The sequence below is a fragment of the Sciurus carolinensis genome, chromosome 7 (assembly GCF_902686445.1).
Source record: "Sciurus carolinensis chromosome 7, mSciCar1.2, whole genome shotgun sequence".
Classification (NCBI taxonomy): Eukaryota; Metazoa; Chordata; class Mammalia; order Rodentia; family Sciuridae; genus Sciurus; species Sciurus carolinensis.
Window position 1 is genome coordinate 29397167 of NC_062219.1, and position 13124 is coordinate 29410290.

At 37.7% G+C, this 13124-nt stretch overlaps 1 protein-coding gene across 1 annotated transcript in view; it reads right to left on the reverse strand.

Moving 5' to 3' along the window:
• Pde7b (phosphodiesterase 7B) overlaps positions 1-13124 on the reverse strand; it is a 297370-nt gene that overhangs the window by 161815 nt on the left and 122431 nt on the right. The gene's annotated exons all lie outside the window — the stretch shown is intronic.

Genomic DNA, 13124 nt, shown 5'->3' on the forward strand with positions numbered 1-13124 from the left:
AAAACTAAATAAAAATAATAAAAAAATTTAAAAAATGGAATGAGAAGTTATACTCCATTTATGTATGATGTATCAAAATGCATTCTACTGTCGTGTATAACTAATTAGAACAAATACAAAAAGAAATAAAAAACAATAGACTTTTAAAATAAAATGAAACTTTGTAAATTAAAAAAAATATGATGTCCAATAAAACAAATCTTTCTTTGCAACAATTCTCTCTAGGTGTTTAATATGTCTTGAAGTTGTTATGAGAAAATGCTACATTATATTTTCGTTCTCAGCAATACCAAAACTGTGCTAAGTCTTCAATAACTGCTAGTTGAATATGCTTGATTAAATGAGATTATCTACCTTTCTAATATAACAGCAACTTCTTGAGTTAAAAAGTCTACTCCATGGCTTTTTGAATGTGTCGTAGGTTCATTTGTACTTAAAACTTCTGTAAACTTGAGACATTTTAGTTTGCTTTGAGTGGCTTAATGGCTTTCTGATTATGAATCCCTTTATGCATGTGCTGAGCTGCAGAAAAATTAATTAATCATTAGATAGTTCCTTACTCCAGGTGGGATGGAGTCAAATGTATCTTTGTTGAAATAGAAACTTCAGATTAAATTTGTGTGACCAACCCTGTTAAGGAGCACTAGCCTACATTTTTCACCTTTAAAAACGTGACTTTGAATGACAGATTGATCTCATTTGTACATGAAGTATAAAATAGCTCATCCACTTGAACACATTTACTTATTCTTATTCAAGGACAGGATCTTAGTGGTGATGAGGTGAACGTCCTCCTCCCTCCTTCCCTTCACACCTCACCCCACACACCCCTAATACAAGGAGAGGCAACTTTAGCCATGGATATAATTTCCAGGGTGTCCTTATGCAGGGCATTCTTCAAGGAAGGGGTAGTTTAAGGACAGAACCTGGTCCTGCCTAAGTTTCTAGAAGCTGTTTTTCAGGCTGCTGTTTATTTCTTTGCTTATTCAAGTTAATTACACCCCTCCTCCTATGTCTCTCTGGATGGAACCAAGTTTTCACAAGGGCAGGTATAGTCAATAATCACTGGTAAAGGAAAGAAAGCATCTTTTTTATGACCGCCAGTCCTTGTCTCGTCAAAGATAGGAAACTCGAAGTGAAACTTGAAATCCATAACTCCACATTGGTCACTTTGTTAATCTGCCCACTTTCTGAGGTCGAATCTGCCTTAATACTCACCATTAATTCAGCCCATCAGCTAACCATAAACCCTTTAATAATATCCCACAGGAATTCTCGGTAGACACAACTTTCTGGCTTGCTTTGAAAGTATACAAGGCCTCCACATAGAAATGGTTGGGACTTTCAACAGACGCGCTCTTTCTACCTAGTTGGAGGAGGAAAAAGACTGTTTCTCTGCCAGTTTAAAGTCATGCTTCCATTTCAGCTGTATCAGTGAAGCTGGACCCCAGCTTAACAGTAGAGTCATCTGGGGAGCTTTCAAAACTCTCAGGGCTTGTGCCCATGCTTGATTTACTTGAGATCTGAGGGGCGGGAAAGACTGGAACATCTGTTTTAAAAAATCTCCTCAAGTTATTCTAAGTGTTAGGCCAGGATTTAAAACAACTGAGTTTAATTCCAAGGAGATAGCCTCCTCTGAAAGATGACATAGTCAATTCCTTCACCTCTACTGAGATGTTATCTACAACTTGATTTTTTTTAAAACAAATTTATTTATTTTTTTATTTTTTACAGACTACATTTTGATTCATTGTACACAAATGGGGTATATCATTTTGTTTCTGTGGTTGTACATGATGGAGGTTCATACCATTCGTGTAATCATATATGTACATAGGATAATGAATTCCCACCTTTAGACAGGGGGATTGTCCCCATCTCTCTCCAACCAAAAGTCCATCAATCAGAGATAGAAGAATTATTTCCTTTTTAAAAAAAACTACCACCTATTTAAATATAACCTGGCCCAATATAGTAGAGGTTGACTAGACACTAGAGGGAAGGGACCTCAGTTCTTGATGAGGTTGGAAGAGGTAACTAAAGCTGGTGATAGGAGCATTTGAACCAATAATTGGTTGTGCAACTCACTGTGACACTGGACAAGTCACTGATTTTTCCTAGACCCTTTCTTCAGTCCAGTAAATAAGAGGTAATAACCTCATGGTTACTTCACAAGGATGTGGGGAAGGTCAAGTGAGATTATACTTGGAAGTACTTCATAAACTGTAAAGTTTCATACTTCATAGAAATTACCATTTCCATTTGTGTAACAAAGTTCTTTAGAAGTTTCTTAAGTGTATTCTTTCCATGAGCCAAACACTGGAAAATAATATTTTAATATCTATGGATAAAACATGAATATGTAGCACATATTTTGAGTCATATTTTCCTTCATTTGTTTTCATTTATCCTCATTATAAAGCAACCACAAACTTTAACTACAGGGGAAAATGAAGTAAAAAGGAAAGCTGATCTGTTTATTCCAGTATTTCACAGCTTGAACAGAGAAAACATTAAGTATCATCACAGATGTTATAAACGCTTATTGCCCAGGACTATGTGTTAGGTATTGTGCAGTTTAGGCTTGATTTAAACTTTAAGAGATTATAAACTAATAATAATCTGAAATGCAAGCCAATAATACACACTTGAAACCTAAAATGAACCAGAATTGTCATCTCTGAGTGTAAAGTGGAATGAAACGATTCAAGAGACTGCTGTAGTACAAAATTGTAGATTAATATCTGTGGGAAGACATGGAGGAACAGTCATCTTTAACTTTGACTGTGACCCATCATCATGATAAGGAAGATGATAAACTCTCAGATCATAGTGGCATTTTGATTAGCATCATCTTTGGCAAAGAAGCTCTTTTGTGGATAGATAGCTACTGCAAAAAGCAAACTAAGAATCTTCAAGAATCACACAAAACAGGATAGTTTGATTTTGGATCTACAAGAAAGAAATCCACCTTCATGAACTTCATGAATGTCCCTGCAATGCTCATGTATGTTGAAGATAATCCAGGTGTGACTCCAATACCTTGAAAGCCCACAGTTGCTTTTCTCTCCTAGCATGCCGTATCACCCTCATTATTGGGATAACTCTCTTTAAGCTTTCAGCTAGTGGTCTTTTGTATGTCACCACACTTACAATTTGTTATGCATAACTGCAGAACAGTCACAGAAAGTATTGCCTTATTATTAGTGTACTTGAATATATTATTCATATGTAACAATATTAATATAGTTGTGGAACCAAAGGCTTTTCAACCAGCTGAAGGAATCTCAACATGATGCTTTAAAATACCCACATATTGTGAAATGGCTAAATAAATTTAATTTGTGTGTTGTCTCATATTTATTTAGTTTTGGTGAGAACACATAAAATCCATTCTTTAATTTTCAAGCATATACTACATCATTATTAACTATAGTCACTATGTTGCACAGATCTCTTGAAAAAACAACTTTTTTTTTTTTTTTTTTCAGTCCTAGGGATTAAACCCAGGGCCTTGCACACACTAGGCAAATGCTCTACCACCAAGCTACAGCCTCAACCCACATCTTTGATTTTTTCATATCTAACCTATGGTTAGCAGTGTGCCACTCCAGGTTGTAGGAGGCCCTGTCTTGAGAGTTATTGGAAGCAGAAGGGAAAAGAAACCTCAAAAATCATCATCACGGGTTTCCAAAAGAACCCGTAGTATCTAGTTTTCAAACAAATGTTCATCAGAATCACCTGGGAGAGTATCAAAACACATCACTGGATCCCATTTCCAGAGTTTCTGATTGAATAGGTCCAAGGTTGGGACAGAGAATTTGCATTCCTAACATGTTCTCAAGTGATGCTGAAGGAAAACACTTTGAGAACTATTGCTTTAGACTGTCATTAAGTTCTGTCCTCAATTTTATTAGTGAGTTAACTGGGGTTCAGGATGCTAAATAACACCAATGACTCTGATGAAAATCCAAAGTTCTTAATTATCTGGTTGATGTGTTTTCTGACTGAATCCTCTACTTTCATGTCATGAAACTGCATCCTGTTCTCTCACCTCAAGACACCCCAAAACACATTTTTTTTGGTTCACCCTATGATATAGTCTGCAACAATGTGCTCCCTACATAATCCATATTATCCACACCTTTGCTTTAGATAATCTTTGTTTTGGACCAATAAGGTTTCACAAAAACACATTTTTTTAAAGAATGGCATCTACTACTAAATCTCATCCCAAATCCAAAAATGTACCAATTGGACATTTTGGAGAGGCATAACCAATATTCAAATCTAATTTGAGTTTCACATCTTCTTAAGCATTTGTTTTTCATGCAATAACATGGAAGCAAAAAGGAGAAAGAGAATAGTAAGAAATCAGAGGCTCTGAATGATAAAACAAGTTGGTAGTTAGTCCTGAAAAACTGATACAGGCCATTTTATTTTCATTCATTTTTCAGTACTGGGGTTCTAACCTAGAAGAGCTTTACCACTGAGCTACATCCTCCAGTCTTTTTAATTTTGAGACAGGGTCTCACTAAATTGCTGAGGGTCTCACTAAGTTGCCTAGGCTGACCTTGAACTTGAGATCTTGCTGCCTCAGCCTTCTGGGTTGTGGGGATTACAGGTGTGCACAACCACATCTGGCAATGTAGCCCATTTTAATGAAAGCAACTCCAGCATGGATTTAACTGATATGCTTTCATATGTTACATCAGTTGGATCATTAACTCCTGCAAATAAATTTTTCATTCATTCAATAGATTTTTATTGAGAACTTTCTGGTATCAGGCACCATTCAGGGCAAGAAGGAATACAGTGATAGGTAAAATAGATGAGATTATGCCTTTATTATCTTATAGTCTAGTAAGTTTAGGCAGCTGTTGTATCCATAAGCATTTTATCAAGTGCCTCTAATTGATATCCATGAATTACATTGACTGGGTTTTCAACTGTTCTAATTACACAGGACTTCATCTTCCAGAAGAGAAAGAAAATTAATTTGAAACACGTGTTTGCTAGAACAAAGTGAATTCTTATATATTTCCAACATAAAAAAAAAAAGAAACATGGGCAATATTCCAGATACTCTGATGACATAAAAGCAGGCAAGATTCTATGAAGAGAATTCATTTCCTTAGTTATGGCAGATAACTGACAGGAAAGATCAATCTCATTTTAGATCAACTGAGATTAATTTTTTTTGGGTAACCACTATTCATTAGGTCATAAACATCCATCAGTCTGTCTTTTCCATAGAAGATATGCTGGTTATGCAATAAAAAAAAAATGTGTGTCCATAACCCAAACTAACAAAACAATGACTACAAAAACACTTATCCGATGATTCCTATGAGGTGAGAGTTTTCCTAATTACCAACTAATTCTTAGGTTGATAATTCTTTTTACCCTCTTGATCAGAACATTTATATTTTCTCTGAATGTTTCATCCTAAATGTACCCATAAGGAAGAAGAACACATTTGCATCTCCAGTCATGCCCTTCTTTGAACACAAAGATAATGTTGTGGATTACTTTGGTCCTTATTCTTGCTCCTATTTATATACAAATAATGTAAAGACTAATTACCACTAATTAACGTGATGGTGAAGACATAAGACTAAATCTCTAAGCTGTTAGCGCTCTTTCCAGTTATTTATTGCTGAGCACCACAATCAAAGCATCACAATCATTGCAGGGTGAACTCTGAAGACATGATACCTTAGAGTCAGAATGGACTGTGGAAAGATCTGGCCCAAAATTTTGTCTAATTCAAACATTTTCATGAGCTCATCCCTGAGGTAGGGTTGCCTTGCTGAATGAGATCAGTGGTGAAGGGCTGACTACTTTACAATCTGGGAGTATCTCTTTTTTAGGTGGTTCTGCTTTACATTGCTCTAAAATCTACCTCCATCTAACTTCCACTTATTCCACATTTTGGAATCATAAAGAATTCTTCTTCAATGTGCAAATCTCCATGTATCTGCAAACAATATTTTTCTTTCTTAATGATAAAGGGTTCTGATTCCTACAACTTCAATTCCTTCTATTATCCAGTTTCTAGAACTTTTCCCAGTTGATTTCTTTCCTCTGAATACAATTCTGCTTATCATTTTCCCACAAAATATACAGCACTTAAACTGGATATAAGATTACAGGGGACACAATCCCTTGAGGCTTGGTGTAATTCACAAGTGTGGTAGGCACGTGATATGGATCGATTGCTTATATCCTCCTAAAATTTGTATGTTGAAGCCCTAATCCCCCACGTGCAATGGCATTTGGAGATGGGGTCTTTGGGAAGTTTTAGGGTTAGATGGGTCAGTGTGGGGCACTCGTGATGGGATCTGTGCTTTCATAAGAAGAAATACCAGAGGGCTTGCTCTCTATCTCTCCACCAGATGAGGACACAGTGAGCAGGTGGCCATCTGCAAGTGGGAGGAGCTCCCTCACCAGAACCTGACCATGCTGGCCCACTGATCTGAGATTTCCAGAATTGAAAGAGAATGAATTTCTGTCATCTGAGCTCCCCCAGCTCTTAGTATTTTGTTATGGAAGCCCAGACATAGACAGCATACACTCAACACAGTTAAAGGAAGGGAAATATATAATTACAAAAATGTGGTGAAATTCCTATAATTTACTCAATAGAATATTTTGATCTTATATAGGAATGTGTTGAAAGTCTTGCTTTATAACTTATGATTTCTCTTTTTAAGTTACAAGTCTGCAAATTGAAACTTTATGGGAGAACATTAATATTTTCATGAAGTAAGGAGTTCTATGTAAAAATGAGCAACTCTGAAATATAGTGTTTCCTTCCCTTTTTATCATTTATGCTAAATATGTTATGTTAAATATGCTTATTATACCATATATGTATCATATCTGTATATGTTGATTGACTCCCAAAGGCCCAAGTGTCACAGGCTTACTTCCCCAGGATGGGTGTATTGGGAAATACCATGGACTTTTGGGAGGTGGGATCTACTGGGAGGTCTGTAGGTTACTGGGGCATGTCCTACAAGAGGACTGTAGGACCTCGGTCTATCCTCTTGCTTGGATTGTACTCCCTGCCATTGCCATCTAGCACACTCACCAGAGGCACAAAGAAAAGGGGTCATCAGATATTGGACTGGAACTTCTAGTACTATGCAAAAGCTAACAAACTTTTTCTATTTATAAATTAATTGTCTCAGGTATTTTGTTGTAGTAACTCAAAGCTACTAATACATATATATCATATGTATGAATATGTGTACAGATGACACATATATAATGCAAGTGTACTTAATATTTGTGCATATTATATATACATTTTAAACTTTAGATTAATTTTTATTGTTTGCTTTCTGCCTAGCAAATGTTTACTTTCTTGTGTATTTTTTAGTGAGTCAAGTAAAAAAATGAGTTCTACTGTTTGGATAAATGTACAAGCCCTGTTTAGTAAAAATGTCTTATTTGTTCTTCCTTGGAAGAAAGAAGTGAGAGCAGTTTCTACAACCAGGGGCCAGTTCTCCCTTGGTGTAATCACAAGCACAATCTGTCTTTGCAGTAGATAAACATCTCCAGTAATAAGTGGGATCTGTCTTAAGCAAGTTAGCTACTACTATCTTGGGAATGATCAGGGAATGAAAGCTTAGGTCTGGTGGCCTCTGATACAGACACAAATGGAATGCACATGTCTGCAGTGTTTGAGTCAAATATTAACTATAGAGGAAATCCCCCATCATCAAGTCCAGGAGCCACACCAGTCATCCCCTGAGTCAGAGGCCTGTGACCAGGGAGCACTCGTGCTCAACACTGTCACTAGAGGGTTTAGGCCCAAATTCCTATGGGTTGCCTCACCTTACTCTTGCCATTTCCCTGGGAACACTCCCTGAAATTCTGAGTGGCTTTTATCTGAGCTGGGCTAAATTCTGTTCACTACCGAATGTCTTGAAAATCTTGCTTTATAATTTATGATGCCCTCAAGATATATCATCCATTGTAGCAAGATCAGGCACAGATTAAGGATAACTTTATTTTGGGGAAAAGTTTTAGTTACTTGTAAGGAAAATTTATTCTGGATGAGTTGGCAGAATCAGCAAGGCTCTCTCCTCAGACAGGTTTCAAGACTCTAGAAGTAAATGTACAAATAGCAATGCTGTCTCTTCTTGCTCCTTGTGCCCCACAAGTGGCAAGGCTGTGCCTAAGATGGGGGCTGGCCACACAATGAATATTTCAGTCTCCTCAAAAGCGCCTGATCTACCTCTTCAGATCCATGATTTGGGATAGACTGGAATTTTGGAAGGAAAAGATCAATCATCCTAATTAGAATTTATTTTCATTGTAATAGCCCTTTCTGAAAGAAAACTTAACACACACACACAAACAACACACTTTGTATTTCTAAATTGACCCATAAAAGCATACATATTTATGGGGTACTGTGCAATGGTAGGTATGTCTGCAAACATTTCAAAGAAAACTCAAAGGAAGTAACACTAGCACAAGTTCATCACATAAATGAGTTTTGGAAAAAGTAAGCCAGTGAAAAATTGGGATTGTTTCTTTCTCTTTCCTTGTACCTGCTTTTTCAGACTGGGCAGATGGAGCTGTCCAACACAGTGCGAGTGTCAACACAGAGTGAACCAAGCACCTGGTGTCATCTGCTGTGAGCCATCAAGTCAAGATGCCCAGGGGGAAAACGTCACCATATTTTCACTTCCTAATCACCATCCTGTTCCAGTTCTGTAAACAAAGCTGGATTGAGTTTCCTTAGTATCCATTTTGCAAAAAAGCTTGCTGAATGGGGTGGCTGTTACACTTTTCTACATGTTTTCCCCTGAATAAACAACATTAATGTGTTGTTCTAAAGGCTACCATTTTGTAATGTTCAGGAAGAACATTTTTGTTTGTTCAGACACTTTCATACAATGCACTGGGAGACAAGGGCTAAAAGGGAAATGTCATCACCTCAGTTACAGAGATTACTCTTATTTCAAAGATGTTTTGGTAAACAACTCAAGACAGCTCACACCTGCCATCCATGAACCATACTCAAAAAAAGGCAATTTTTGTGTTCCTTACAGATTCATCAACATGAAAGGTCCAGTGATAAAAGCCAACACGAAACAGGGATTTGATTGCAGGGTCTCTGGTTCAGTATGGTTACTTTCTAGAAAATGCAGGACTGAAATTTCTGCTAGGGAAGCAACTGCATCATAATTGGGTCCCTGGAGTTTTACTAGCAGTGGGATGTGGGGGAAGTGGAGAGTACCATCGGGTGCCTCAGCAACGGGTTTCACAAATGCCTTGCCAAAAGGGATCAGGAGATGGAGAAAACTTTCTCAAGGGCTCAGTGGTCCCTGTATGCTGCTACCCTGGATAGGACCATTAAGAATTGTGCTTCTCTAAGCTGCACATTTTGCAGTGTGTCAAGCAATGTTCTAGTTGTTCTAAACATGAAATGCTAAGAATTCAGCTGAGTGTGAGCCAGCTAAAGGATAACTTGCTCCACTTTTCCTACATTCAAGATCTTCATGAAGGATTAAAATACTTTTGGGTGTTCCCAGCTATGGATATCTGTCACCTTTTGTGTGTGTGCAAGACATTTGGTTAGTTGAACTAACATCATCCACTGTGCAAAGTTGATGAAGCAACTTTGCCAAAATGAAATTTATTTCCAAATAAGTCACTCCCTTTTAAGATAAAAACAACAATTTTTTGAACCAACCTTCCTGCTCCTTTTCAGTCCCCCAAACCCCTACCATTTTAATTTTTCCACCTGAGTAGAACAATGGTAGAAAATTTTGGACCCCTGGAGAAGCAACATTTGTGGGAATTTCTGGGATAATCTGGGGTTTTCTAGACACTTTATCTTATCTAACTTCAGGAAACTGCAGTTGAGTGTCTTTGGGCTCCCAACAACTCTGCTTGGCTGAGCTGTAAGGGCAGATGTGCTCCAGAACAATTACGGCTGAGTCGGAGAAACAGAGCTCTTTGGAGGGCTTTGGTATTTTTTTTTGTTTTGTTTTTTTTTTCCCTAGCAGGATTTTCCTCTGGATTGAGAAAAATATGGTAACATGACACTCCCTGGCCTTTCAAGAATAGTCAAGGAGAGAGAAATACAGCCATTGAGTGTAAAGTCTGGTGCCAAACAGGGAGATCTTGGTAGCAAAAGGGCAGGTACAAAAAAGGCTTTAATTTCATCCCATTATACCTAAGGGGATGGCAATGGTTCTAGAAAGTTCTCCAAACTTCCATTCTCCCATCCATGCAAAGCTGGCTGGGTTTTCTTTGTTTCTATTCAGATGGGTAGTTGGGCAGATGGGATCAGAATAGGTAGCAACGGCCTCATAAGTTCTCAGCTCTCGCTTGCGTAGTCTCTGTATGAACATCACGTATTTGATCTCAGTGTGACCTCACAGTAACCATTTCCACACCACAGATAAGGAAACCAGCACATTACAAGTAAGGATGCTCTTTCATATAATTCAAGATTGTTTCTGATTCCAGAACCCAGGTTTGTAACCACCACAATAAGGAATCATTTTTATTCTCATTTTTTTTCTATTAAACCTCGCCAAATATTATTTTTTAGATGAAAACTCAACTTAAACATATTTTTTGCTTGGAATATTCCTACAGTGAACCTGTACAAGAGTTATCCTGTGCCAGGTGGGACATGGCTGGTCATCCAACTGACCCTTTTAATTAAAATTGAATTTGTGAATCAATTTCTCTAACTAGGGGGATCAGCAGTTCAAATCGAAAATGTCTATATCTTTTAGATTAGATGAAATCCTTTGAAGGATTAATACAAATATGAACTTGGAAGTTTAAAGTAATCAGTAGTCTGAACATATGCTATGCCTCAATGACATTAATCTCTTTCTCTTTTTATTTTTATTTTATTTTTTTGTGGTAGTGGGGATTGAATCCAGGGGTGCTTTGCCACTGACCCACATTCTAGCTCTTTTTATTATTTTATTTTAAGATGGGGTCTTGCCAAGTTGCTGAGGCTGGCCTCAAGTTTGTGATGCTCCTGCCTCAGCCTCCAGAGTCAGATTAAAGGCATGTGCCACCATGCTTAGCCAACATCATCCTTTTATCAGTCTCTTTTTTAAAAATAGGGTCTACGGCTTACTTCCAGGTCCTGTGATGAATAACTTTGATGTCTCAGGCAGGGGCTCCAATATGCGTCACTATTAACTCAAGCTTACTCTTTTATCAGCAGCCCTGGATGATGAAAAATCTTCCTGCAATTATTGTATTCTTACTCAAATTATTCCTCGTTTCCCTGTGCAGGCTGCTAATAGGTTGATGAAAGAATTGCCAAATGCACACTGTAGGAGCATGTGGTTCTCAAGAAAGACAGAGCAATGTGCTTCATTCCTGTTCCTTTGCAGTAAATCGAGGAATTCCATTGTGTAAGAGGTTACTAATGATGAGAGTAAATGCTCCTGGCTTGGTGTGCAAGCACATATGGGAAATGAAGAAACCTGAGAAAACATCCAGTCTTGCTGGCAACAAGGAACATCTTCCAAGATTTTCATGCCCCTGGGTACTATGGGCAAGAATGTTCTGTAGCATTTGAAATGGAGTCCAGGTGTTTATGTTGAAGATCAACACATGTTTAACTTTAGGACTCAATGAAACCTAACATAGTTTGCAGAGAAGCACTTGCTTGGGAAGATTTAGCATAAAACCTATAGGATATTTCAAAAGTATTTTCATTAAAATACTTATATAAGAGACAGGAAAAAGCAGTTCTTACTTTGAAAACTTTATAGAGTCACAACCAATTTATTTAAATTAGGTTTAAAAAAATCTTTTAGCTTTAAAACAGATTTAATAATTAGTTGGGAAACTTCCCAAGTCTTGCCTGAGCACTAAGAATTCAGATGTCCCACATTGTCCATCCTTACTGAGAGTTTATATAATGTGAGTAGTTTTCCTTATGAAAATGATCAGTTGTCATTATGCACACCTAAATGCAATTTTAAATGCAGAGGACTAATTTCACACAGAATTAAAAAAAAAAAATGGCGTTTCTAGGTTTGAGAAGTACCCAAGGCCATCTTCTCTAACTCTGTTACATTTGATTCGGAGACCAGCATCAGTAGTAGTATTAACTTGAGGCTTGTTAAAAATGCAATCTCTCAGGCTTCATCTCAGACTTAATCAGATTTTACATTTAAACAAGATAACCAGGTGATTTTTATGCGTGTTTACACTTTCGGAAACACAGGTCTCTAAACTCAATTCTTCTGAGTCATATTGTAATACATGAACTGCCTCCTAGCTGTGCCTGATTGGACAAGGGATACACAATGGACCCAAGTTGGACCAAACAGATTTTCTTCCTGCCCTTGTAAATTGGGGCAGGGGGAGGGAGGAAACAAAGGTTGGGGGAGACAGAGATACATGGACTTCAAAGAAAGCCTGTGATCAACAAGAAAAAAATGTGAAGCATATATTCAAAGAAGAAGAGACAGGCTCTTTAGCTCTTGCTTTCAGCTCCTTCCTAAGTCTGGGCAGGAGAGTTCTTAAACCTGAGTTTTATAAAGCACCCCTGATTCCTTATAATAAATCCCTCCTCTATGCTTAAGCCAGCGTGGTAATATGCTGGGTACTTGTAACCAATAGTCTTTAACAAATATAGGTGGTATTAGCTGGATCTAGCAAGGGGAGGCAGATAGAGGCCAAAACACAGGGGCCACTTTGCCTGATTTAGTTTTAGTAGACACAATGATAACATGCTCATTATGTGTGAATGCTACACAGACCTTCTTAACTAATGAAGCATTGTTCTCTGTCAATTGGAATACAATTTTATGTTAGTCCCAGGCAATCCTGCTTCAAACTGGGAGCACTTTGGTTGTGGTCATCTGAATGGCCAGTGTTTTTTATACTAACCCATCTCCTTCCTTTTCCTACCTACCTCATCCTATTTACTACTCTGGTTCCAGGCCTGATATGTTCCTCTAGATAATTTGGTGTCTCCCCCACCATGGCCCAATCACCTTTGCATAGATGGGGATGGAAGCTACTCTAGAACTACGTTCTCTTTGGTGTGTGGGGAGATCATAACTTTAGGATCTGGGGGAAAGGTAGGTGGTGTCTTTTATGCCAAGAGAAGC